The sequence below is a fragment of the Netta rufina genome, assembly GCF_964035555.1.
Source record: "Netta rufina genome assembly, chromosome: 1".
Taxonomy (NCBI): Eukaryota; Metazoa; Chordata; class Aves; order Anseriformes; family Anatidae; genus Netta; species Netta rufina.
In genome coordinates, this window is record NC_140123.1 from 92,002,777 (window position 1) to 92,028,569 (window position 25,793).

Sequence of the window (25,793 nt, forward strand, 5' to 3'; positions counted from 1 at the left end):
TTTTTGGAAATCGCCTAACACTAATGCCATAAGAGAGATCAATTTTTAAGGTCATTAGCTCAGGACACAGCAAATAAATAGTGAGAGAAAACAATCCGTAAATGTCATATTTGTTTAACACACAAAGTAGCTCCTGAAGAGCAGTTATCTAGTCTAGAGGCAGCACAAAAATTACATGCTGTGCCTAGGAAATGTGAATCTGAAGTGAAGAGTATAGCATGGTTTGTAGTCGTCTCTATTCCATTCCCTTTCTCCTCGTTGCTTCCCATGCATACATTTGACTTATTCACCAATATATTTAAATGGCAGGACAAGGTACAAGGCAAAAGACTTGAGGTTCTCCTGCAGCTGAGCTTTAGTAACAGTGTGCTTTGCTTTGAGGATAAACACTGCTTTTTAGCTGCTATTCCCAACAGAAGGAATTGTGTGAAGTGGGAAGATTTATCCCTTCTCCACATCACTAGGAAAGACACAGGATGCCTAAGTGTAACCTGAGGCAGAAACAGATGAACCTTTATCATTGAATCATGCCTGTTCCAGCAATATTTACACTTAAAACTGAGTCCCAAGCCTGCCAGTGGTTCGCTTGCACAGGCAAGCCTCAACCCATCGCCAGAAATGCCATTAGGGTGAGAAAATTACTAGAAAGACACACCAACATTAATTCTGCTAGGGATTAGATAAGGGAACAAGACGAGTGAGGGTGAGGGAACTGTAAGCCTCCTGCCCTCCTGTATCCCCATAAGCTCTGCCTGACGGAGCGCGTTTGCCAGATGGTGTGATGAGGAGAGGCCATCCACGCCTGCCACTGCTGGAAGATCAGCATCTGCCTGGCTCTTTGCCCCAGGTATTTCGAGGTCACTGATACATTTTAATTTGGTCTAGCAAAAGGCTTCTCCTTAGGTGGTCTTATGGATGCCCTGAAGAGGACCTCTGAAGATCAGATCAGTGGTGTCACCATATCTTCAGTACACAGGATAGTTTTGCCAGTAAAACCTTACCCTGTGGCCCATATCACTCCAAGACAGGGTGTCCCCGCCAGAGAAGCAGCTAGGGACCCTGGCACACTCCTGACAGACCATGAAGGTGCTCTTAGAAAAGACTTCTTCTGCCCTTCCCTGTGTCCATAAAATCAGGGCATGGTATTGTGTTATGATTCCCCGAATGAGAGGCTTTGTTCTCTGTCACCACCTCCCCTTCCTTGCCTTAATTTTCATCACAGGACACACTCTCCAGCAGTCCTGGAGAGCTTGTGGGGAAGCACAGATTCGCAGATTCAAAAGAACCCCCAACTTATTTCCAAGCCATCTTCTGGAAGATTTGAGAAGTCATTTACAGTGCCTTTCCCTTTGGCGAAACCATGCTGGGAACCAAACCCTCAGCTCCTGAGATGGATATTTTATAAAAAAGTCATCCTTCCCTACTTCAGGCATCTAAATGAGTTGGTAGATTTGTCAGCTCTCCAAAGACTGAATGGAGCCCCAAGTGAGTCATTCAAAGCACCCAAGTGTTTCTTGGTTTATGCTGAGCATACAGGGCGTTGAACCTCCGAAAGCAGTGGGTGGAATAAATAAGTGTGGTGCACAAGTTAGATGGGATGAAATGCACATTCCTTTACGTGCTACAGGAATGCTGGGCTATCAGCAAGCCCAGATAAACTTCCATAATGGATAACTGCTACAAGATGTTGTGTCACACTTGGGTTAAGCATGACAAGAATTTCCCCAGTGTAAGAAGATGACGTTTGCTGAAAGTATGTACTTTTTTTTTTCTTGCTTAAAATATTTGTTTATTCATTCCAGAGAAAGTTAACACTGTGAATTTACATTTTATAATGTAAATGTTAGTCTGCTAGCTAGTTTGTCTTTTTGGCAACATTTCTCCGAGCATTAGCAAAATGTTTAATGGTTGTTTCATTCATTACAATTTTATGCGTTTCCTTAACCTTGCAACTCAGCAGGGTGACGGGGCTCCAAGCGGGGCTTTGCTCTCTTTACGATGACGTCTGTTTGCTGCTCCCAGGCCCAGTGACTCAATTTCAATTGATTTGTACACCACGGGTTTCAGCCACTCTATGGTGTGTATGCAATTTAAAATAAAGAGAGACAAAGCAAAGTGATTATAAAAAAGCTGTCACTTTTGTCACGTGAGAGGATTTGGTGTCTTTGGTAGGGTGGGGGCGTGAAGTGCCAGGATTTGCTTCCGAGTGGCATGTGCGAGACGTCAGGAGACTTCTAGGAGCTTACATCCCGACACACTGCCGTAACTCATATCAGCAATAATCCAGACATTCCTGCCCCAAACGTGCAAGCAATCAGCTCTAAAGAAACAGCGAGAATGGTGTTTCCTGCAGACAGGTCCTTTTCACTCTGCAGCAGCTGTACCAGCCAAAATGACAACCCCTAAGCCAAAATGCCCTCTCCAGCTGTGAACACCACCAGACACGCTCAGGAAAGATGCTGAAGATCTGGGGAATGGGTATATTTGGGAGGGTTTGGGACACTTTCATCCTGAGCCCTCCTGTTTGCTGTCACCTGTGCTCTGAAGCACGAGTACTTCCCTTGGCCTTTGCCACATGTTCCTTGGCCACCACCCCATTCTTTGGCAGGAGAGGACACTGCAGTGTCTCTCCTGCCCCGTAACACCCCCTACCATTGCTCTGGACCCCCGTTCTGTGCCATATTGCCCCAAGAAGGGCCTCGGTGAGGCTTACCAGGAGGCACTCGCTCCCGGCCTGTGGGCTTCCCCCATCCCATGGCTGCACGGCCCCATCCCATGGTCTGGTGGTGGAGCAGCTCTCTCCCCTTTTTGGGCTTGTAGATGTTAATGAAGCTCAAAAGATCCAGCTCACTTGTGGCATTGCAGGTGATAAGGGAGCTTATACAGATCCAGGAGGAGGCTGGACAAGTCTGTGGAGAAAAATCCACTAGAGCATCACCAGACAGGTTGTAGGCTTCACAGCTGGCTCAGGAAATCCCTGAAACACAAGAAGCTGTCGGCTGGAAGTGCAGGCAGCAGAAGCATCAAATAGAGTTGCCCTGTGCCTGGAGGGCCGGGGTTGCTCAGCCTGGCTGTGTTTTTGCCCTGCTGTGTCTTCATCAGCCCTGTGGGCTTCAGCTGTTGGTGCCCTCAGCCCTCCACCTCTGCCTCACACTGCCTTTGTCCACTGCTGTCAGACAGCTGGGGCACCCGAGCTGGGTCAAAACCCAAGGATGTTGTGTTTTCATGTTTTAATTCCTTCTCTGCCGAACCCATTGCCTAAGCCAGTCCAAAACTTGTCCCCACAGGCAGTGGTGCTACGTAGGGTGAGGGAATGACACCGGACAAGAAGGGAGGATTATGTTGATTGCCTGAGCCAGCATAGCTGCCGGTGGCTTTGTATTGTGAAACCAGAGCCTGTTAGTCCTGGTGTTACTACACCCACAGGAGCTTTTGCAGCTCCAGCCTCAGCTGACGGCAACAGCTCCCCGTTAAAGTGAGGAGCATGCTAATTTGCAGCAGCAAGGAGTAATTGTAGAGAATACCCCGTGGCTCCAAATACTGCACATCAATCTGACCCGGCCTGTGAACACATCGCTCTGCTGTGGCCGTGAGAGCTGCGGGCTGCTGGCATGGTCGTGCCTTTGTAGTCAGACAGGTACAGATCCAAAACACGTTTTCTTCTTTTCACAGTTATCGTCGTCAGTAAGGCTCCAAATCTCTCCCCACCAAAAACTCCAGTGCTGGAGTTTTTCCAGGTTTGAATCCGTGGCTTTTAAAATCCCTGGGATGTTTTCGTATTTCTCTGTTAGGAAAAAAAAAAAAAAAAAAAAAAAAAAAAAAAAGGAATTATATAACTATATAGGTGTCTATATATACCTATGTATGTATCTACATAGTTATATAACTGCTGAGAAGGGTAAGTCCTGCTATCTTAATGATATTAATAAAAATAAAAATAAAAATAAAAAAGGTTCTATGCAGAGCAGTGAGCATACCAGCCAGAAAAATGCTGTTATAAAGTAATAGTGGCCAGATTCCCCTGTGGGCTCTGATTGCCGTGCAGCTTTCCGGGAATTCACTGTAGCCCCAAACCCAGCTTAACGAGCTGCTCCCTGCCACTGCGGCTGCTCCGAGCGTGTAGCTGGACCTGTCGCTTTGTCCCTGTATAGAGCAGAGAGTTCCCAAATGCATCTCCTGCTGCTTGTGAAGCCTCCCGCTGTGGCTTGTATAACCCCAGCAATCAATGCACGACACGCGGCAGCAATCCATACATCACTGTCTATTTCCCCACTGTACACCCACCCCTTTCCAGCCTGGCATCCTGCAAGTCATCGACCCTCCGGGGCAAAATTTCCCTTTGGAAGTAGAGTGGCCTTCTGTGTCACCAGCCACTCTGCAAACCTTAGAAATAGGTCTCTGGGGAAAAAGCTGGGGTGTTCTTGAAGTATTTCGTCCTATACCTGAAAATCCCAAACCGAGCCGCCCGTGCTGGCTTGCTTTCGCAGCCACGGTCCCGGTGTAGGGGGGACAGGGTGGGGACTGGCTTCCTGGCCATGCTTTCCTAGCGGAATTGTGGGCCTACAGCAGAGACCTCATTTTCTCCAGATGACTCAGGAAATACCCTCCCCATCAGCTATTATTGCTTAAATAATAGGGAGGGAAGTGCAGCCGACTTGAGCAATATCTGCGGTACTCCATCGGGCACATCCCAAATCTTGTGTAGGGCAAGGCTGCTAGGACAGCTGATTGTAATGTCACTCGGTGGGTGTATACGCTTCTCTTTGTGCCCCAGAGTGATGAGGTCATGTGGAAAAACACAGATACGTATTTAGAAGTCGGCAAGTTGGTGAACAGAAGCGTTACAGAACCGCTTCCTAAGCATGGGCCCATGCTGCCAACGTTTGTGCATACATTCAGCTCGAATAATGAGGCCTCTAGGTAGGAAAACATGCGTACAAATGTTCGCAGGATTAAAACCTTAAACGTTAAGTTTCCAGAAAGTCTAGTCCAGGAAGGGAAAAGCCTGTCGAGGGAGAGGTCTGCTGGGATTTGATTTATGAACAGGACATCCTGCTTAGGTCTGAGATCTTGCAGATACGATTCTAGTTGGACTGCTGGGTTATTGTGATGGCAAAGAAAAGGAGCTCACCCTCTCCCCGGCCTGCTAGAGGCCACCCCAGCCTATCTGGGCATCGCATCAGTGCTACACATTTGGCATTCTTTAAGGCGTTTCATCACCGCTGTTTACTAAGTGATGTTAAAAATGCACGGCATGTGGCCAGCTCCGTGCAAGCAGACTGGTGTTCCTGTCGTTAATTAGCAAGCTGCATGCTGTCATCGGTGTCGTGAAGCTCAGTGCTGGTTCCACAACCCAGCCACAGGAGAAGACTGTCCAGAAAGCTGGGGCAAAAGGCAGAGGGCTCTTAAGAGGATGCTTCCAGGCTCCTCTGCAGCTGCATCCACACAGGGTGCCGTGGGGAAGAGAGAAAGGCTCCACATCACTCTCTAGTAGGAGATAGGAGACGTGCTCTGGGGTGGTGATGCTGACACATCTTCTGTGGCCTGAGAGGCTCGGTCACAACAAAGAGGCTTTAGAAAGCTGCTGTGCTCTCGGTGCCGTGGGTGCTGGTGCTCAGCTCCGACAGCGGAAGGGCTGGCTGCCACGGGCTGCCACGGGCTGCCAGACTGTCCCCTGGCTTTAGATGGAGTTGCAGTGCTCCAGCACCTCGAGCTACTTCTCTGCTGCACGATTACGTGGTGCCAGGGCACATTCCCAGACGTTACGGCTGAGTCATCTGTGCTCTGAAGTTGTTAGGATGTCTGAAGCACGCCTGTGGTCCTTCAGATGTTCCCCAGGCATGGCTCGGAAGCCAGCGGGGCCTGGATCCCATTCCCGATAGGCATTTGAGATGAAACTGCCTTGGTGTGACAGAGAAGAAAGTTCAATAGCCTGGACGTGGAACATCCCATCCCGGCCAGCCTCTGTGCCAGAGGACAGACCTGGGCATGTCTGATGCACTGCTACAGACACAGCCTCGGTGTCTCCAGCTGCCTGTCTTTAGGATAGAGGGCTCTTGTATTAAACAGGAGGGTTACAGAGGATCGTATAGTGCTTTAAAGGTCAGTGCCGCTGTTGACTGTTCAACTAAATATAATACAGTGTGGCTTGATGGTAAGGAAGGAGGTGGGCAAACTCACTCCTCTGGCTGCTTCCTCGTGTGTGAAGGAAGGAAGTGTCTGAATTAGAAATGGGCAAGCTGTGTTCACCTGTATTTCCCTCCAGCTACCACACTGACTAAGCCAACTTTTCACCTTGTTCCATTCCCGGCATGTCCCTTATTTATATCTTTCCCTTATCCATCCCCGTGTCCCCCCAAGCTCACGATGGAGCTCGTACTTGGTTGAGCACTGCAGAAAAACTCCAGCCCGCCGCGCTGCCAGCGGACAAGCTGAGCACGCTGTCAGGAGCGATTCATCCAGCCGCAGATTAACAGGGAAGTCCTGCAGGCACAGTTTCCTCCCTACCTCATTACTTTGTCTCCGAGTGAATTCCTGCAGTTGATCTTCGTGCTCTGCCGTTTTCCTAGAAGTCATGGCTCTCCATCTTTACCTCCAGGGACAGCGACACCAAACCAGAAGCCCCGTGCGGGTGACACGCAGCCGCCTCGCAGAGCCTTAATTTATCTTCCAGCTGCTGATGTCCAGGTAGCTGTGCCATCTCCAGAGCGAAGGGCTTCTGCCAGGCTGGCTGCCCGCAGCTTCCCCTTGGAAATCCCCCGTTTCTAACCTTGTAAGTAGCCCAGGAGGTATGTGAGGCTGCTAAAATTAAAATGGGAACAGGGCGCATGGTACGACAGCTGCGTGGCCTCTGAATCAGTCATTAATCTAAGGGAAAAGCCCCGTGCCCCTGCCCCACAGCTGTTCCAGCATGGGCATGGCCCTCAAACACAGGGCCGTGGGTCTGGGAGGCAGCTGGTCCATCTGTAGAGTGCTTTGTCCTGGTCTTTGCCCTGCCCCTTCCCCACAGTTTTGCTTGGTTGTTCTGTCTCCTTTCCCCTCGCAGTTCTGCAGGGCCATGGCCCCAGGAGTGACCCCCTCTTTTAAGCAATTCTGTGCTGATCAAGGCTTTCCTTTGCTGCCCCCTTTTTGCTCACACGCTTTCAAGGTGACTTTGAGAGGGTCTGCAGTATTTTGAGCACTTTTTCCACGTCTGTCAGTGGAGGCTCCAGAAATGAAGTGCCATGCCTGATAGCCAGCCTCGTGAGACAGAGCCTCCGCCGCTGTAAATCAGCAGCCGTCCCCTGCTCCCACTTATTCCTTGCGCTCACTTATGGCCCGTGCTCCCGGCTGTCCTGCCAGGATGGCAAGAAGCAGTGGAACAAATCCAGGTGTAATTACTTCTCACAGAAAAAAAGAAAAAAAAATCTGCAAGGAAAGCAAGCTCACTTAGCGAGCATAAATCTAGGTCTGATCGTTTTCTTTTCCTTGAAGGAAAGCAGAGTTATGATGCAAAGGCAGAAAGACAGGAATGCCATAAAACAGGCGAACAGGGGTAGATGGGTTTGCCATCTCACGGCCTTTTTTTCCTACATGCACTTGCCACGCCACACCTAGCATAATGGACTTGGAGAAAACCTGAGGGAATGGCTACATGAACTGCCTTCTAAAGAGCCTGGGCTAATTCTCATCATTACTTTGTGGTGTTTTTCACCAGTGGGTCACTCCATTGATTTTCACTGCAGTGACACAGCTGTAAAACAGGCTTAATGTGGTGCAGAATCAGACCTTATGTATCTAAATTTGTTTTTCAGAACTGCTTTTCCTACAAGGAAGAAGCATCCCCCCCGAGTTTAAAGGTAAGCTCCGGATGTTCACTGCAGCGTGGAGATCTGTGGGCATAAATCCTGTTCAGATGACTTTATAAAGCACCGATGTACTCCGCAGCACCAGGACTTAACCTTGGGATGTTCATTTTCTGTAATGTGATTAAGGAGCCTTTCCCCCTGCACAGCAGATATCTAAGCAGGTTTTTGTGTACGGAAGAGGAGCAATTGTCCAGCTTTACGCAAACGAGGCGCTACTTCAGTGCTTGCCCTGTGAAGACACTTCAGTTTCAATGGGCTTCAAGATTGCACTTTTGTGTTAAGTGGAGCTGTGATCTTTTTCCAATGAGTGTTGCTATGCAGGGCCAATTTGTGACGTCCATTATTCTAAAATAAGTAACTTCTGCACAGCAGAAATATGCTCCACTTGCACTGCTAATCTGTCTTTCACACAAAGGCGTGTTTGGAAGAAAAGTTATTTATTGCAAGTAATAAATGCAGGTTCTCAAAAGCATTTATAACTTAGTTTCCAGAGTCAAAGCACTCTGGTTTGAAATAATTTCCTTTCAATTTTCTGTATTTTCAATCTCTTTCCTGGCTGTTTAAGACCATATATCGCATAGTTAATTATTCTCCAGAGGAGGATTTCAGGCATTGAAAATAGAATATACTTAACCAAAATTGCTCATGCCAGAGTCTGTCCTTCAGGTATCAACTATTGCATGCTGTAAGACAGCAAACCTGGCTCCGTGTTAAATAAGCATGTCACGCTGAAGTCCCTAGCCTCATATGTGAAGGCTTTAGATCTTGTCTGTGTGGTTTCTGAAGTCTCCTCACCCGTTGGTATGACAGTCCTCTGAATGTCCTCTGGTGGAGGATGGAAACTGCAGTTAACACTTACCCACTTTGTCTGGAATCACAGATTTGGGGTTGGAAACCAGTTTGTCTGTATTTGTGTACAGTATCTTTCCCTCTAGATAAGCCGCATCACAGTAAGAGCAGAGCTGGTGAAATTCTTCCCCAAAGAACCCAGAAACTTTCACTTCTTTAGAAACCACGAGTTACTCGCTGTTGAGGGCTCCACTTTCTTGAGGCTAAAAGGCTTCATGTGATTTTTATATGACTGTTTTCAGGAAGGGGAAATGAAAACATACCAGTATTTGGAACAGTTCATCAGGTTAGTTTGGGGTTTCTTTGTGGCTTTGGCTACGAGGTACCATGGGACTGGGAAGTGCAACTGAATAACTCCATGTCAGCAAAAAAACGAGTGGTTTGCCCTCCTGTTGTGCTCCCGTGTGAGGCTCGTAAGAGAGGCTGGCCCTTTCCCTGCAGCAGCAGCAGCTGGCTGTGGATGTGCAGCTGCACAGCTCTGTGCTGTGGGACAGGGGCTGACTGCAGCCTCGTGGTCTGAAGGGTTTGCATGGGGCTGGAGCACAGCTGCATCCCTCTCTTCTGCAATAATCGCAAACACATTTACAGCCGCCCAAGCGGGTATGGGAACAATTAGCAAAGTGGAAAAGAATGTTTGCAGCAAATAATTCATCGGCTTAAAATCCCTACCTGTCTGGTGTGCTAGGAGGGGGTGAAACCGCAGGCATTCCTGTCGTCTCTGCCTTGGGAGGGCTGGCAGAGGTTACGGTTCAAAGAGGGGCCAAACCACTGCACCTAGGTCACACAAAATCACCGTGTCAGTGCTGGGAATACCCGCATGTCATTCTCAAACTCCTTCCAGTATTTCATCCTTTCTGGCAGATGGTGTGAGTCAAAAGAGGTTTCTCCTGTTCTCCGAGAGACCTTCTGCTTGACAGCTCTGTCCTCTGAGGAAACATTCATTCGTAACAAGTTTGGCTTGAATCAGTTTGGCTCGATTTTCATGTTTTCTTATAGCCCACAGCAAAACTTGTACCCCAGTGTCACTTGTTTCCACAAACATCCCTACGAAATGCAGGGCAAGCCGTGTTGGCTGCTCTCCACGGGGCTGGAGAACAGAAGACCCAGCCATACCAGGCAGCTCCTTAGCAAGGTGCAAAGCGTGTGAGAGAGCCCAGCTCAGCGACTGCATTCACCAGGTATAAGCCACCCACACATCCATCAGGCAGGGGGCTACAAGTAGCTGGTAGTACGACATGAGCTTGCACGTCCAGCCATTTACACAGCATTGGTGCATAGCTGCTGCAGCCTGTTTTAACTGTGCCATCAGTTGCATGGCTGGCATTTGTTACTGCAAAGCACAGCTGTGCTTACATTGCTTATGGAGGCGGCTGAGTTCCTCCGGATGGCAGGGCTTTCTTGGGATCTTTCCTTCCCTATCAGCCAGGCTGCTGTAAGCAGTGTGTAAAGGGAGACTGCTGAAAGCCATGAGCTCGTCTGAAAAGGCATGGCTTGCTTCTCTTTCACTTCCCTCCTCTGGACATGGATCCAACACGAAGCTGATATTTATGTGTGTGTAAGGTATACTCACAGGGGTGGCTGGAAAACACTTCAGGCACCACAATCTGGTCAGTGCTTGTCCCAGGCGTGGTTTGAATCCAGCCTCACGCTCTCCCACGAATATCTGGGGAGCCATTGGATTTGCTTAATGAGGCTTGTAGATAACTCACCATAACTTTTTTTTTTTTGGCTTGTTCTGGAGGCTGGCAATTGAGCTTTGCTTCCAGAAGGCTTGAGCTCTTACTCCTGGGTTTAGCTAGCAAATATAAACGAGGGTTCAAGTTAGTTTACTTATCCATAAAAGATACGCTTTATTTTTTACAGCTATATATACACGTGTGTGTGTGTTTGCGCACATACATAAAAAAGAAATACGGGCTGTTCCCTTGGCCTCATCCCACTTTCCATGAAAAGAGTGTTCCCCTGGAAGCTGTAGCCGTTCACGTCTCGCAATCTGCCACCTGTCAAAGCAATCTAAGATTTACTAGTGACAACTGAGTGCTAATGCCTGCCATCCTTGCCCTGCAAATAGCCTGTGCATTCCCAGTCCCATGGCTCTTACGTCAGCTCTCCTTCCCAAGATTAGTTCAATCCCAGCCAGTCACCCAGTGGCCGTTTGGAGTGATTCACTCTTAGAAGTGCATATCTTCGACACTCACTAAAACTTCAGGGGGAAAATGAGTCATTTCATGTTATAGAAAGTCATATCTTGCCCTCGGTATTTCTATGTATACACGAGCGATAATCGTTTATTTTTAGATAAATTTTCTCCCCTGTAAATCCTGCTTCCTTCGATAAAGGTCGTCTTGAGAGCCACATGCTAATATTCGGCTTATTGCACGAAGGCCGCGATAGATTATTTATTTCTTCATTCATTCACTCACTCATCCGCAGCAGTGCGGTGGGCTGACAGGGAGCTGCAGCAGGAGCTCCTTGCTGGGAGCCAGCCTGGAGACAGGGCCCCTGTTGCTAGGCTTATCTGCCGAAATGTGCTTTCAGCAGTGCAGTGAAATCATCTCCTCTCTGGCATTTTCCTGCTGGTTTAATCACTCGGGTCTGCCTCCTCGAGTGTCCGGTGATGAGTGTTTTTAGGACTCAAAGTCGGGAAATGCCGGCTTTTCAGGGAGGACCGTCGGACCGTGCCCTGGTCATGGTGTCCTGGAGAAGCCATGGGCCTCGTTCGGTCCTGTCACCATCACAACAAGCCAACGCTGCACTTGTGGGTGGGCCTCGGTGTTGGGCCAGGTGTTGTGTCGTGCCTGTGCCCCCCGCAGCAGCTTTGTGCTGGGACCTGTGGCACTTTGGGGTCCTGCCACTCCTGACATGGCACCAACGGGTGGCAGGCCTCCCTCTTCACACAACTCCCTGAGACGGCAGAGCTCCTGCCATGGGGTCAGCATGAACACACCTCGTCCAGTGTCCCCTGTGGAGCTTCATCCCTTGCCCCAGCAGATCCTAAGGGACTGGAGCAAGCACAAAACCTCCACTGTCTCTTGAAGACATCAGTGGAGAAAGGAAGGACAGGAGAGCCATGTCAGGGCCATCATCTGGACATGAGAGCCGTGTCGGGGCCCTGCCGGCAGGGAAGCGGGACGGCTTCCTAACCATATTTAAACATCTTCAAGAAAAGGTCTCTCGAGTTTTATGTGCATACATGTGTTTATATTATAAATAATGTAAAAAGAATGGTGTTTAAAAATCCAGATGCATAGCTACATGTCCCAGGGGGAGGATTACTGAATTGCTGAGGTTTGTTCGCTCCCAGGGAGGGGCAGTCGTTTGAGCTGCTTCATGTGCCAAGCTTGGCCCATGCCTTTCTCATTTGAGCCTCCTGCCCTGTGGCACACATCTGGGGGAAAATCCCAAGGCTTCTGCCCTCCCCCATGGAGGTGTTCCTCTCCTCTCCTCTCCTCTCCTCTCCTCTCCTCTCCTCTCCTCTCCTCTCCTCTCCTCTCCTCTCCTCTCCTCTCCTCTCCTCTCCTCTCCTCTCCTCTCCTCTCCTCTCCTCTCCTCTCCTCTCCTCTCCTCTCCTCTCCTCTCCTCTCCTCTCCTCTCCTCTCCTCTCCTCTCCTCTCTCTCTCCTCTCCTCTCCAAGCACAGCATAAAACACAGTCCAAAACGTAACTCTCCCTCCTCCCCATCCTTCAGCAGTTAAATATGATTTTGGATATAAACTATGCAGATTAAAGAGATATCTGGGATATTTTACTATCGTGCTGGCTCCCCAGTTCAGTAAACACTATAAATCACGGGGCCAGATACAGCTCTGACTGAACTTTCACATCAAACTTTAGCTGGATGTTGAAATAAGGTGACATACCGATTTCAAGAGTTCTGACTTATCCCCTATTGGTGTTTATGTAAAAAGAGTTCAGCGCATGGCCTTATCCCTGCATCCCGGAGATACTGCCAAATGTCTCTCAAAGCGGTGTTTTCCTGCTCCGTCTTGTGCTGGTCAGCAAGCCTCCAGGCGGAGAAGGGGTCTCAGACAGCGTCTGTGTAGGAGCTGTTTGAGCACCGATGTTATCATTTTGGCTCAGGGTGACAGAACAAAATTATCAGAAAACTAAGTGACAGGCTCGCTGCCTGCTCTATTTGAAATCATTTCTGGCAAATAACCGTATCACAGGCAGAAGACCAGACGTCTTTGTGTGGCAGAACAGAGCTGTGTTAACGAATACGCGCAGTAGGGATGTAGGACCCGAGTGAGAACCGAGTCTGCGAGACGTCTGTCTACTTACAGTGAGGCTTTCTTGCTCCCTGCAGAGAACAGATGGAAATCCAAGGGAAAAGACAGACAGTGTAAGATAGGAGAGGTACGCCCCAGATCTGACAGTCAGTAGTTTGACCATTTTTACTGCAGCAGCACAACACATTCTGAGCTGGCGTAGCAGAGGAAGTAAGGCGAGTACTTTGCATACCTCCGCTAGGACATATTTATGTTTTATGTGACTGGATGACATTAAACAGTGGTTCTCATCTCCTTCTGTAGCTGTGAAAGCTGGCAGGGCTCGTGGCTCACTAGACCTGCTGGAGTCAACACACCAGCGAGGATGTCTTTGTTGTTTGGCAGCCATGGCCGAAGAAATTACCAAACCAGATGGAGCTGTGCAGTGCCTCTTGGTATTTTCCCTGCCTGCTGCAAGACATGCTCTCCCATCCCGCTTCTCCTACATTTTTGACAGAGATGAAAAGTTTTCGAGGCATTTCAATGACTCCATTCATAGTCTTCAATGTTTTAAAATCCTTTGTGCTCACCTTGCTTGACCTTTGTAGAGTGGAAGGCTTTTAATCTTTTTTATCTTCTAGGTCCTAAAATCAAGCACAACACCTCTTGGTTGAATAGTGTCCCGTTAGGACAGTTTTGCCAGTCTATCAATGTAAAGACATCAAGAAATGGGGATTGCACAGTGTCCCTTGGTAATGAGCTCCTTGATTGATTGCTGTCGCTATTAGATGTCTGCTAGCACAATGTTTTTTCTGAATTCAGTTTCCATCTGCTTGTCTTACACCTCCCTCGCCTGCTTTGTTAAAAAACATCTCCTCTTTATCCGGCTTCCTTGGTGAGGCACCTGGGCACTTGCATTTGATGGGCAGAGTAGAAATCCTGACCGAGCTCTTAATCAATGTCCACCTTCAATGGGCATTAGATGGGGACTTCTAAAATAAACTTTAATTTCTTCCAAATCCTTGGTGGTGGAGGATGTTCAGCATCTCTCAGGCAACCTGGGCACTTTAGATGATCCCTTCATGTAAATGGTGACAGGTGGGCATTCCTGTCCCTGCCAACCGAAGGGCTGTAGCGTTATACCAGCCACACTAGGGATTGCCTCTTGGCCAGGCAGAAGCCTGTTTGGAGGTAATTTGGGAATCCTGGGCATAGTGCAGAGGATTTGTTGGGGATATTTTAATGGAGTCATATGAGGGAAATGAAAGGAGGGAAAGAGGACAGTACATGCCTAGAAATTATTCATGTTATCTATTTGTTTGTGGTGTTGCCTTTTTTTTTTCTCTCTCTCTCTCTCTTTTTTTTGTTTCTTTTTTTTTTTTTTTTTTAATTAAAGCAACCCCTGACAGCCTTTTATTTACAAAGAAACATCATGTACTTATCAACAGCGGGAACACAGAACTGTTTGTTGAGCCGTGGCATTTTTAGCTCCTGCTCCCCTGCGCAGCTGATGAGACATTGAGAAATAGTTGTTTAGTGGCCTTAGAGTTGTGTAAATCATTTTAGTCAACAAACTTGGCTGCTCTTTCGAGTTAATGTGCCCTTAAAATGTAACAACATTAGACTGTTTGTTTTTGCGACGTTAATCTAAGTACTTTTACTTATAAACAAGAAGCATCTACAGAAAGGAGTCTGCGAAGCAACGGCAAGGCCGGAGTGTGCAACAGTGTGCCCTGCACAGTGCCAGCCCTTCCCAGGGAGATCGCCGTCCTGCTGAAGTCTGGGGAAGTGTTTCTACTTGCTTCAGCACTTAATTTTATAATTAAAAAATAGATGTTTTATTCATGTAAATCACAAATGGCTCCTGGAGTCCACAGAGAGAAAACAAAGATGCGGATCCCCGCAGCTCTCCCATCAGGTCAGAGCCTCCTTTCTCCCACCAGTGAGCTACCTATGCCATGGAAGCACGTCAGCAGCTTTCCTGCTGTACAGAGTCTATCTTGTATTTTGCAGCTTGAACCTCACTCTTTTTTTCCCTATTAAAGCCCTGCTGGGAGTATTCAGTCATGCAAAGTCGTTAAGGGCAGCGGCAAGGCTCCTTATTGACTTCAGTGGGGTTTGGATCAAGGCCATTTAATTAAGCCACAGAAAAACTGTTTTGCTGTCGTATCTTTTCCTGGTTTAACAATGTAACCCGGATAGGGTCGTATAACCTCCATCCTATGTGGCTAATAAAAATGGCAGCAAAAGTGACCGGCTGAATGGCCGGTGCCGGGATAGTTGCTGAAAGGTTGTTGCTGTTATTGGCCGAATCGTTTGTTGCCACTTCAACACATTTTTCCTTTTTTTTTAATTTTTTTTTCTATAACTCTCCCTTTTACTTGGGTGCCATCTGACATCGTGGCGACACAGGCTGTGCTGACACACCTCTGAAAGAAGGGTCTTTGGATGAGCCGTACCCTGTTCCCCACCCGTCTTTTACCTCTGCTCTGCACTCTGACAAGAACCACGAAGAGGCTGGTATGGACCCATGGAGGAGCTCCTGACCCTGATGCAAAAACTCACGCAGCCTCCTGCTTTGTAGCTATCAGCTCCTTCGGGGCTGCCTCCTCTCCGGGAGGACGTCTCGGGACTTTGGCTCCCGGAGCAGAGCAGGGAAACAAAAGCAGAAACCACAGAGGGAAATATATTTCCCGTGGAAAGCCATCAGAAGGAGAGGTTGCCAAGCCCATCCCTACTGTCCCTCAGTGACTGTAAGGATGAGGATAAGGCAGCGACTTTCGTGTGAGGGAAAATAAAGGCCAGAAGCTTGGGAGGACATCTGAGGGATGCCCTCAGATAAACAGCAGGTAGGGGAAAGGGGCAGGCACCGCCTTAAATAATGCAGACTCCAGAGGAAGGAGAGCGAAAATTCGGAGAGGGGGGTAAGAGGGGCGACTGAGGGTGAAGATGATGAAGGCATGGACCGCTGGGGTGGATGTGGGGAGGAGGAGTGAGCAACCCTTGTGAAGGGAACGGCACGAGGTGGATTAGCAATGGGCTGGATGCAGAGGGATGACTCAGTAGCGATGCCTCCACGTGGAGAGTGGCGAGGGGGAGTCTCGAAGTGCTAGTGCAGGGAGGAAGAGGCCGGGCATAGGTGCAAGAAGGAAGGAGGAGAGAATGAATGCAGTAAGACCTTCTGGTGGAAAAAAAAAAAAAAAAAAAAAAAAATTAAAAAAATCTCCCTACCCAAAACTGTAAGCAAATGAATTCAGAGCTATTCGTGGCAATGACATCAATTCTTTGCTCCTGAAACAGTAATGGGAATAAGGGGAGAAAGTGGGAGGAAAAAGAGGAAATGAAGGAAATTAATTTTTTTTGGCAGCAAAAATCATCATGAGCCCTTAGGTATTTCTGGAAACGTTACTCCAAATTTCCCAGGCAGTGCAGGCCCTGGTTCAACGAGACGGTAAATCAGCTTTCGGGGCACTTAGCAGCCCTGCCACCAGATCAGACGAAGCAGCACGCTGCTGTTCTCAGTCCCCCCCCTGCTGCCTCGTGGCGATCCGTGGGTTTTGGAAACGGGCAGTACGCTTTTTGGAGTGCTGTGCAAGCAGCAAACAGCATCAAGGGCACCTTAGGGTAGAAGCGTAGCTCCAAGGATGGCGTGGAGGACAGAGAAGGCACCTTCATTTGAAGAATTTCCTATCACGAAGGTGGGAGGTTTCACACTTCCACAAGCTGATGGCCATTAAAGACGAACGTCAAGGCAGGAAGAGAAAGCCCCCCTAAATTGCTCTGGGAGGTGAGCCAAGGTCTGTAAGAGCCATCGCTGGAGCTACATCAACGTGACAGCAGTGTAGGGTCGGGTGAGAGCAGCCCCGATGGCATCCAACCAGGAGGACACCAGGGGAGCTGGTGTGCAAGCAGCACTCCGAGTTACTCCTGCCTTCATCGGGGTCGGCCACCAACAGCCAGACACTGCTTCAAAGAGCTTCCCGACCCTGAGCGGTCCTATAAATATGTGTATTTTTTAAAAAACAGTGAGGAGATGAATGGCCATGCTGAGGATGAAGTGCTCCTCGCGCCTGACCATGCTGGCTTTGCCCCAGCTGGTGCTGGCTGCCACCGAGGGCTCCTCTCCTGCCTTCTCCACGTGCTCCCCTCGCCCTTTCCCCTGCTCCCTTCTCCTCCCTCCTCTCCCCATGACGGAGCCATCCAAAATTCAGTTCCTGCCCTGGCATGGAGCAGGGAACAAGTGTCGAAATCCCGCTCCTTGCCTCTTTTCTGCGAAATGCCATTCTTGCTCGCTGCTCGCCTTATTCCTGGTATATCCCTGCTGGAGCCCTCGCCCCTTTGCCCATTCCCAGCTGCATGGAGACATCCTTAAGGGCCATGGCAGAAGGCGTCAGTGCCAGAACAGCCTCCTGAGGGCTGGGGAAGGCCCTGAAGGCTCCTCCTTGGTGCCAGCTCCTCCTGGAGCAGCTGGAGCTGGCTGGCACGAGGCTGGACACATCCCCTTTGTCCACACCCACCACCACGGGCTGCGGCTGATCCACGCGTGTGCACCCCATAAACCTGCCCAGGGCTTCTGGGGAAACCCTTCAGCTGATGAAATGCTGTTCCTCACGTATTTTGTCTATTCCAGCTCAGGATTTAAACACTGAAACAGATATCTCAACAGATTTCAGCAGGATCTGTTATCCCGGGTCTCTCAGCTTCTTCACATCCCCAGTTGCTGTGTCCTCCACAGCCGGGCTGTTTCTGAGGAGGACATGTCCTTCGGGACCACATTTTCTCCTTTTTTTGACGTCTTTCTTTTGGACTCAGCCTCTGACAGGCTTTTAGCATGATTCTTCCTCTGATAAGCTGTTTAACCTTTTTTTTCCTTTGGGTTTTGCCCATGACAAAAGTGATTTACGATTGAGAATCCTTTCCTTGCCTGTTTTTTTATCCCACTTTTCTGCCTCTTGTCGCCTTTATATTTCATTTCTGCTAGGCTGCCCTCCCTTATGTGCGCTTGCTGCTGCATCGGCCTCTCCAGTCAAGCTGACGTTCAGAAGTTTTGCTGGGAAAAAGCGATTATTTCCCCAACCAGGTTAGGTGGGCCAGGAAAAGCCACGCAGTAAGCAGAATTCGGACCAGCGGAAGAATACAGCTTATTTCATTCGGGGAGGACGTTAAAATAAATCTTCCGAATCACCCCCTTCCACATAAAAGCTCAGCCTCCCTTAGGAGCCATCGCTGACATAAATCAGGGAGCTCAGCTGCTGGTAGGGGCTCTGCAGAGCAGGCACCGTGTGCCTGCTGGTCCCTGTGAAGGAGCTCTTGCTGTCGGTGAAGGAGATTCCTCCCTCCCCTATCACTATTCCTCCAAGAAAATGCTAATCCGAGCATGTTTTTAGGAGTGTGCTGTCTTTGCGAAGCCTAACATTTGGGCAGACCTCGTCCTCTCAGGCAGGAGGTGACATTTGACTCACGAAACACTTCAGGCAACCCTGTCTTTGCCTTAATGGCTTGCCATAAAGCATGTTAACCACTTGCAGAGCTGCGTTTCTGTCACAGCTCCAGCTGGGATGAACACGGCCCCGTGTCACGCTAAGATAACGTTGTAACTGTCCTTAAAACCAGACCTCAGGGTAAAAAAAAAGTGTGAAAACATCTAAGGAGCTGAGCATTGGGGCAGTCGGAGAGATGGGGCCTGCAGGAGCTCACCTGCTCGGATGGGGCCTTGTGAGGGTGCAAAGCAGAAGCCTCTCCTTCAGCTGGGCGGAGGTGTGTGCTCGCCAGCCCTTTGTAAGCGAGGGGACGCCCGCTGCAGGCAGACTGTTGTGATTCGCAGAGCAAAAACACAGAGCTTAGTCATCAAAAACCGGGGTTAGTCATCACGAGCAATCGACCTTCCTCCGAAAAATCTAAGGGGGGAATAAAAGTTTGGTGAGGTTTACAGGGCATTAAAAAACAAAAACAAAAACACCACGGCTACCACAATTGCCGGGGTTAATTCTCATCAGGTAGCCTTCCTTCCCCGCTTGATGCAGGGCCCTGCAGCTCCGTGCCGGTCGCCAAACGCTGTAGCTCTGGTGCCCATAAAAGGTTTCTGCTGTAACTGTCTCGTTATCGGGCCATCAATGTCCTGACACTTCCTAGTGATTAATCCTGCGTCGAAATGAAATCGAGTTTCCATATATTTGGCAGAATGACCCCAGGACTTCCTATTTGGGGAATACAAAGAATAAGGCATCTGCAGCCTGCAGGAAGCCAGAGTCCCTGATTTCCTGCAGAGGCAGAACAAGAACAAACAGGGAACACATATTTCACAGCGGCAGCCGAAAGCGCACGTAAGAGCCCAGGCGGCCCCCGTGATGAAAACAATTGGAAGGGGGAACATCCCTGGTCCCGAAATTATTTGTGGGCGTTTTGTTACCTACACAATATGCCATTAGAAAATGGATGTAGTTCGAGTTAATGCTTTTTCCAGGTGGCTGTTCAGCTTTCCCTCGGCATGTGTCTTGCAGTTTGCATCAGCAAGATTGTGCTTGTAAAGCAAGAGGGTTTTACACTGCTACTTGCCACGCGAGGCTCTCCAGATCCCTTTGTGCTTAGGAAAACACGGTGACATTTTCTTTGACAGCTCTGTTTAAATGAGCCTGGCCGGATTCGGGCTGATGCAAACCCCAGCGAAAGGGGCAGGAGGAGGTGATAACACAGCAAATGCTATCTGTTGCCTGATGCTGGCTTGGAGGGGAAGGCACAGGGCAAAGTGGAGGCACCATCCTGCCTTCTGGGGCCGTGCTGCGCAGCCCCCCGGTGAGAGAGGCACTGCTGCCTCTACGGAGCCACTTGGCGGCTCTACACCCACAAAAGGAAACGCTTCGAAATGCTTCCAAATTGCTGGTTACGTCTTGCTCTAATGGGCATCATCGGCTTAAAATTAGACTTCTGTCTGAATAATACTTCTACCTGAATATACGCGCTTGTGTGCCTGCGTGTGCGTTTATAGATGTGTGCGCGGACAGAGAAAACCTTGTGCTGGCCACCCGCTATATCTCACACTTCTGCACCTGCAGGGAGCTGGGCTGCACGGCCCCTTCGCTTTCTTCTCTGCTCCGAGTTTTACAAGGCACCACGTGTCCCTGCGTCTGGCAGCGGGCTAGCCGAGTCTCTCCCAGTTGTTCTGGATTCGGAAAAGCGCGGACACATCGGTGCAGTGCTGCCGGGCCCTGTGATTCTGTACGCCTTGCAACATCTGATTTTTGCGCCCTCAGCCTTTGCTCCCAGATGAATGCCATGGGATTCTTGTTTATATTAGCAAACAAAAGGGAAAGAGGAAAAAAAAAAACAAAACACAACACACCCCAGGAGTCTGGTCTACCTGGCAGAAAGGAGAGTGGGGACCCGTGACACAGACCCGTGCCCCAGCTGTTAGCGCTGAGCTGGGACACGTCACCCCCCGAAAGCTGTGGTTCCATCCCTGCACTATGGATATTGTCATAAATCACCCCTGCTCGATAAATCAGACTATAAAATGACTGCTGTTCCCTCTCGCTGCAGTCCACCCCCGTCCGTGTATTATCTCATCCTCCTTTTCTCTTACAATGACTGCGCTTCCCTGCTGACAGCTGCTGGTGGTTTTCCACTCTTCCAGGGGAAAGCCTTCAGGGAGAGGGCTCCGCGACCTTCCCTGAGGGGAGCTCGGTGGAGACACCAGGGATGCCCTGCAGGATCTGTCCCCAGCACACGATGGGTGCTGGACAGGCCCCCAAGGTGCATGGGTGCCGTGTGTGGGAGCCGCGGCTGCATGCCCCGTACTGTGCAGGATCTAACCCCAACCATGGCACCCTGTTTTCCACAGCCCTGGGATCATCCTTACCACAGCAACACTTCATTTTTGGTGCTAGCCCTCATGGGGGCACCTTGAAGACAGTGATTCTTCGGGGGAAAGATTGCTGGCTTGCCACTATATCCAAACTCAGATTATCTCCTTCATTGAGTTTCTACTTTTATCTTCCTATTTCCTCTCAAAACCCACCGTTGTGAGTGAATCAGAGGCACGAGGCAGATCTGGAGATGAAGAAGCCGTTCTGCTGCTGCCTCTCTTGGTCAAACACCATGCCTGCTGTGAGCACGCCAGCTGCTAGCATCCCCTCCCTGTCTGTCTTGCTGGCACCAGGCTCTCCTGCTGGGGCTCCCAGGCTCCATGCGATGAGAGGCAGCATCCACCTGTGGCCGGAGGGTAGTAAAGCATCTCAAGATGCTGCTTCCGTGTGAGCAACTGGAAGTGGCTGCAAAGCTGCCTGCTGCTTTGATGAAATCCAGGCGTCCGAGCTCCACTGCTTCACTTCTGGAAAGGGGTCACTCTGTGGGAGTTACTGTCATACGCTCACTGTGGATGGGAAACGCCGTTTTTTTGTGTTTGTTTTTTTTTTTCTTCAGTATTTTTTTCATCTACTGATGTAACCATTAACAAAGAGTTTCATCAAAAATCACCTCTTGTGTTACAAAGGTGTGAGCGATCAGAGAATCCGCCTGATATGGCAGACATGATAAAGTTTTCCTGATGCAGCACATAAAGAGCCAAGCGAGTATTGTCTTTCTTTACACCTCTCTTATCCCAACATAACTCCATTATTTTGACAATTACAGGAGGGGTGTGGATCTCCCGGGAGTAATTTCACCTTGATGGCTCTTGAAATTGATGACAGGTGTGCGTTTCCAGCAGCTCAGCTGTGACTGTTCAGCAGAAATTGGTTCCACGCAGGGCTGATGAAACTGCACGTACAAGGGTCAATAGCAGGCAGCGAGCAGCCACTTCTTGTCTGCATAGTCTCAGAGACTGTTTAGAGCTGGAATCCCATAAATGAGTGATAAGATCCTTTGAGGAAAGAGATTGTTCAGCTCTCTCTCCTTGGCCAGTCTCAAGCCCGAGTGAGGACTGTGGTGGCAAGAGGCTTCTGCAGGGTGTCTCTGGCCGGTCCCCTGCCTGGTGGCGGCGAGGAGATCAGCGCAGAGGAAGGCCTGATCTTGTCACAAGAGATATTTTTACCTTCCTCCTCGTTCCTCTCGGCCTGTCCCTCTTGCTCAGGCTGTGTGGCATTATCTGTTGTATTGATCTTCTGCCTCCAGGGTCTGAAAAGGAGTTGGGATTTTCTGCTTACAGTTAGGAAGAGATGGCTCGCTTCAAAGCTTTTATCCTAGAAAAATGCACTTCAGGAGCAAAAGACACTGCTGGATCTCGTGTGCGGTTTCATCTAGTTTATACAATGCCTGATATGAATAAAAAATGTTTGAGTGTGGAAACTTCTGGTCTGCACTGTAGGTTTGGCTGATAGGGAGCCCTTCTGTGCTTCAAAGCTTTTAAGATGTCAAACATTTAGAGTTAATTAGGGTTAGGAGCTGTCTCGCTGTTTGAATTTCTGACAGCAGAGAGTTAAATAAAGCTTTGCTTACAAAGTCTCTCACTTAGAAATACACACAAAGCTGTTCAGTGCTAATTCCCAAGTTTGCTTTAAGGCTTGCGGGAAGGCATTTTCTCCCTTCTCAGTCTTTATGAAAGAGCCCCTCCAGGTCTTTGTTTGCCTTTCTTTCACAGCAGAGTTTGTCTAGGCTTGGTGGGGACTGTGCTAACTTTGCCATCAAGTCTGTAGGAAGACAAATAAAACACTTTCTAGGTGTGTGCCAGCTCCTCGGGGTGATGGCTAACAGAGGGGTGGAGATTAAAATTTACTAGCGGTACGGGTATGATTTATGGGTGTGCAGCTGTCTTCTGGCAGAGCATTCGGAGAGAGTATTAAGAAAGATGCAACGCTTTCAAATTGAAAAAAAAGGATCCAGGACTGCGATGTGAGTTAAAAGATGGTGTCTTTGCCAGGCTTATTCCTGAAATTTTCACTAGTGCCGTAAGAATTTTATGGAAAAGATCTACAGCCCTTCTTTATTATTAGGGAGAAGACACTACAACTCAAAAAGGAAAATGCCTCCTGGGGAGATGTGAGCAAGCTCACTCCTCTACGCCATCTAAGGGGTCAATCAGGACATCCTGGGCCTCTAAAAGAGTTACACTTTGTCCTCCCAAGGCCTGCCACTTGGGACTGCAGAAAGGCAGGTCTCATTCTCACTCTATGGGAGGAAACCACTCGGCCAGCCCCAGCTGGTGTCCCTCGCCCCACCAGCAGGCTATGGGACCGCAGCCCAACACCTTGCGGGAAGCCTCCTCCAGGTAGTCCCCAGCGGCTCCGGCAGCTCCTCCTCTCCCCCGTGACCACATGCCGGCACGTGGCCTTTTGCACAAGCGGCTGCTGCTCGCCCATGCCTGCAGAAGGAGCTGCCCCATCCCTGCACCCTGCTGTGATTGCCACAGCGCAGCGTTTCCGCCAGGCAGGCTGCTGGAGGCTGTGGCTGAGAGATCAGCCTCCTACAGCAGCCCCCAGACCTCAGCAAGCCACGGCCTCGGTCCCACGTATGGCTTACGAACCGGTTGCGACTGCTGAGGAGGTGTGAGGGGATTTGCACGTCTCCTTTGAGACATCTTTACCCCAAGGCGCTGCCTTGGTTGGGCTGGAGACCCAGGCTGTGACCTGGCCTCTCCCACTGGCTGACCGGAGGCGTCTGTCCCCACCCCACCACATGAGAGGGCATTTTCCATCACGTTTTGATCAGGCATCCCAGAGGCACTGCGGGGAAAAAGAAGATGAGACGGGACGGGGGACCACATCAGCCGGTGAGTCACACAGGGGATATTTGAAGCGGTTCAGCCCCCCTCACTTACACATCCTGTCCGAGGGGCATGTTCCGCCCTGCACACAGTGCCTGTCCCATGGCGAGGCAGGAGAACAAACTACGGGCGCCCTGCTTTATCAGCCGCAGCCTTTTCAATCACGATGATCTAGCTAAATGAGGTTTGCCAAGAAGCAGCTGATTTCCGCCGAAAAAAAAAATAATAAATAAAATAAATTACTGGAAGCCTGGCTCAGAAATGAGAAGTCACTCAGAGATGCGGCAGGGTGAATGCGTTGCCTGCAAATAAAGACTGTTTTCAGCTGGAATGTCCAGAACTAGTTCTTAAAATAATTAAATGGCATTTCAAGGCTAAAGCTGAGGATTTCACTAGGATGTAGAACATTCCTCCTCTGTTTGCCTTTTTATTTAAATAATCACTGAATGAGATACTAAGGTCTTGCCTCAACTGGAAAAAAAATGCAGTAAAATGTTTTATATCAGAGTAGCAAAGCAGGCAGCAGGCACTAGTATGTGACATTGGAGTCTTATATTGATCTAACTTATGCCTCTTGGGAATAGCTCACATTTAAAATGAAATCTAAAAGGTCATATTTTATACTGGAATAGGGGCACTTAACACCGGGAAAAGATCATGGTGTAACTGCACTGCGTACCTGGCTGCTAATGCTATACCTACCTGCAGAACTTAGATGTGTAACTGTTAGTACTTCCCTATGCAGACAAGGACTTTGACATTGCATGAAGGAGTAAATCCAGATTAAAATTTTGCCACAACTGCAGGCTTGAGTCTTCTTCATATGCATAAGGGTTCGGGCCCTCATCTAGGGTAAGCAGATGCCACTCTATTGATTTCAGAAAAGCTAAACCAATTTACAGCAGATGAGAATCTGCTCCAGATTTCCCAGCTGCCCTATCAAAAGTCTTCTCAGATCATTGACTGAGGGAAAAAAAAAAGGTCTCGCCTGATTTCAAAGAACATAATAGACCTTTAATTTAATTGGCTTAATTTTATTGGCAGCTATTGTATGGTGAAATGAAAACAGATGATCTGAATGAACAAGGAAAGGTTAGATGGGAGTAACCCATTAGCAAATATCAGGGCATCATCCTATTGTCCTCATTTAATAAAGGAACGGGTCAGTAAGTACAATCATAAACATTTTTACATTTTAGTGAAGATTTATTTGACATCATTACTAGCAGAGATGGATTCTTGGAAGAGCAGATGATAAAACAGTCTAGCAGACGAGAAGCTAGCTCCTTTATCTGGCATGAAATGGCACATCTTTACAGATTGTCCTGTTTAATTTCACCTTTTATAGCAGCTGAGCCATTACTTCAGATTGCTGTGGGATATTTGATATTTTTTAACATTCCTTTGATCATTTTTCTTTACCTGCAGCTTCTACTGTCTGTTCTGAGTGACCTCTGCATAGATGTAACTTGATGTAAATCATGCTTGAGAGAGAAAGACTAAGAAGGAATTGAGTTTCTTCTCGAGGGCTTGATCCTGTATAAAGCTATGGGTCCAAAGTTTATAATCATTTAACATCCAACTGCATCAGTGCTCAGGACAACACAGGATACAGCTCAGGACCTCCATGGGCATGTAATTGAACCATATTGTTGTGGTCACCATCCTGCTTTACTCACAGGTCTCCCACCTTTCTCCCAGCCCTCAGCATTGCCTCTGGGTGCTGCTGAGCTCTGCCAGTTGTTCTTGCCAGCTCCTGAATCAACAGGACCAGGCTGAACGTGATGTGGGGCAGGTGGTGTCCGTGAGGAACTCCTGGAAGGGCTGTCAAGGTGAGCAGTGGACATGGGACACCATGGAGCGAGCCAACAAAGCACTGTACATGCAGTCCTCCAGGTCTGAAAGTGATGCATTGCTTTGGAAACCTGACCACCACATGTGAGGGCTTTTTTCAAGAAGCAGCTTCTCCCAGTGCCTTCTCATCGTGACATGTACTAAATGGTCCTACCTCACACGCTGCAAAACCAGGCTTTCAGCTGTCTGTGGCTCACTGGAAGTCTGTCCAAACAGGATTTAAGAGCATCACTGAAATCTCATCCAAGGACAAGAGTACCCTGAGGGAGAGAACAAATATCACATGCTGTGGAAGAAAGAAAATTCAGATCAGATGCAGGGAACAAAAGTGATTCCCCAC

The 25,793-nt window shown here is 48.9% G+C and overlaps 2 long non-coding RNA genes across 2 annotated transcripts; one reads left to right on the plus strand and one right to left on the minus strand.

Moving 5' to 3' along the window:
- Positions 1-1,761: 1,761 nt before the first annotated feature.
- On the minus strand, positions 1,762-6,760 carry LOC311214699. The gene is made up of 2 exons (XR_014618859.1): positions 6,508-6,760; positions 1,762-3,784 (listed from the first exon to the last, which is right to left on the minus strand). It is a non-coding gene; the product is annotated as an uncharacterized lncRNA (long non-coding RNA).
- On the plus strand, positions 6,638-25,793 carry LOC311214707. The gene is made up of 3 exons (XR_014618860.1): positions 6,638-6,772; positions 7,794-7,838; positions 25,028-25,793. It is a non-coding gene; the product is annotated as an uncharacterized lncRNA (long non-coding RNA).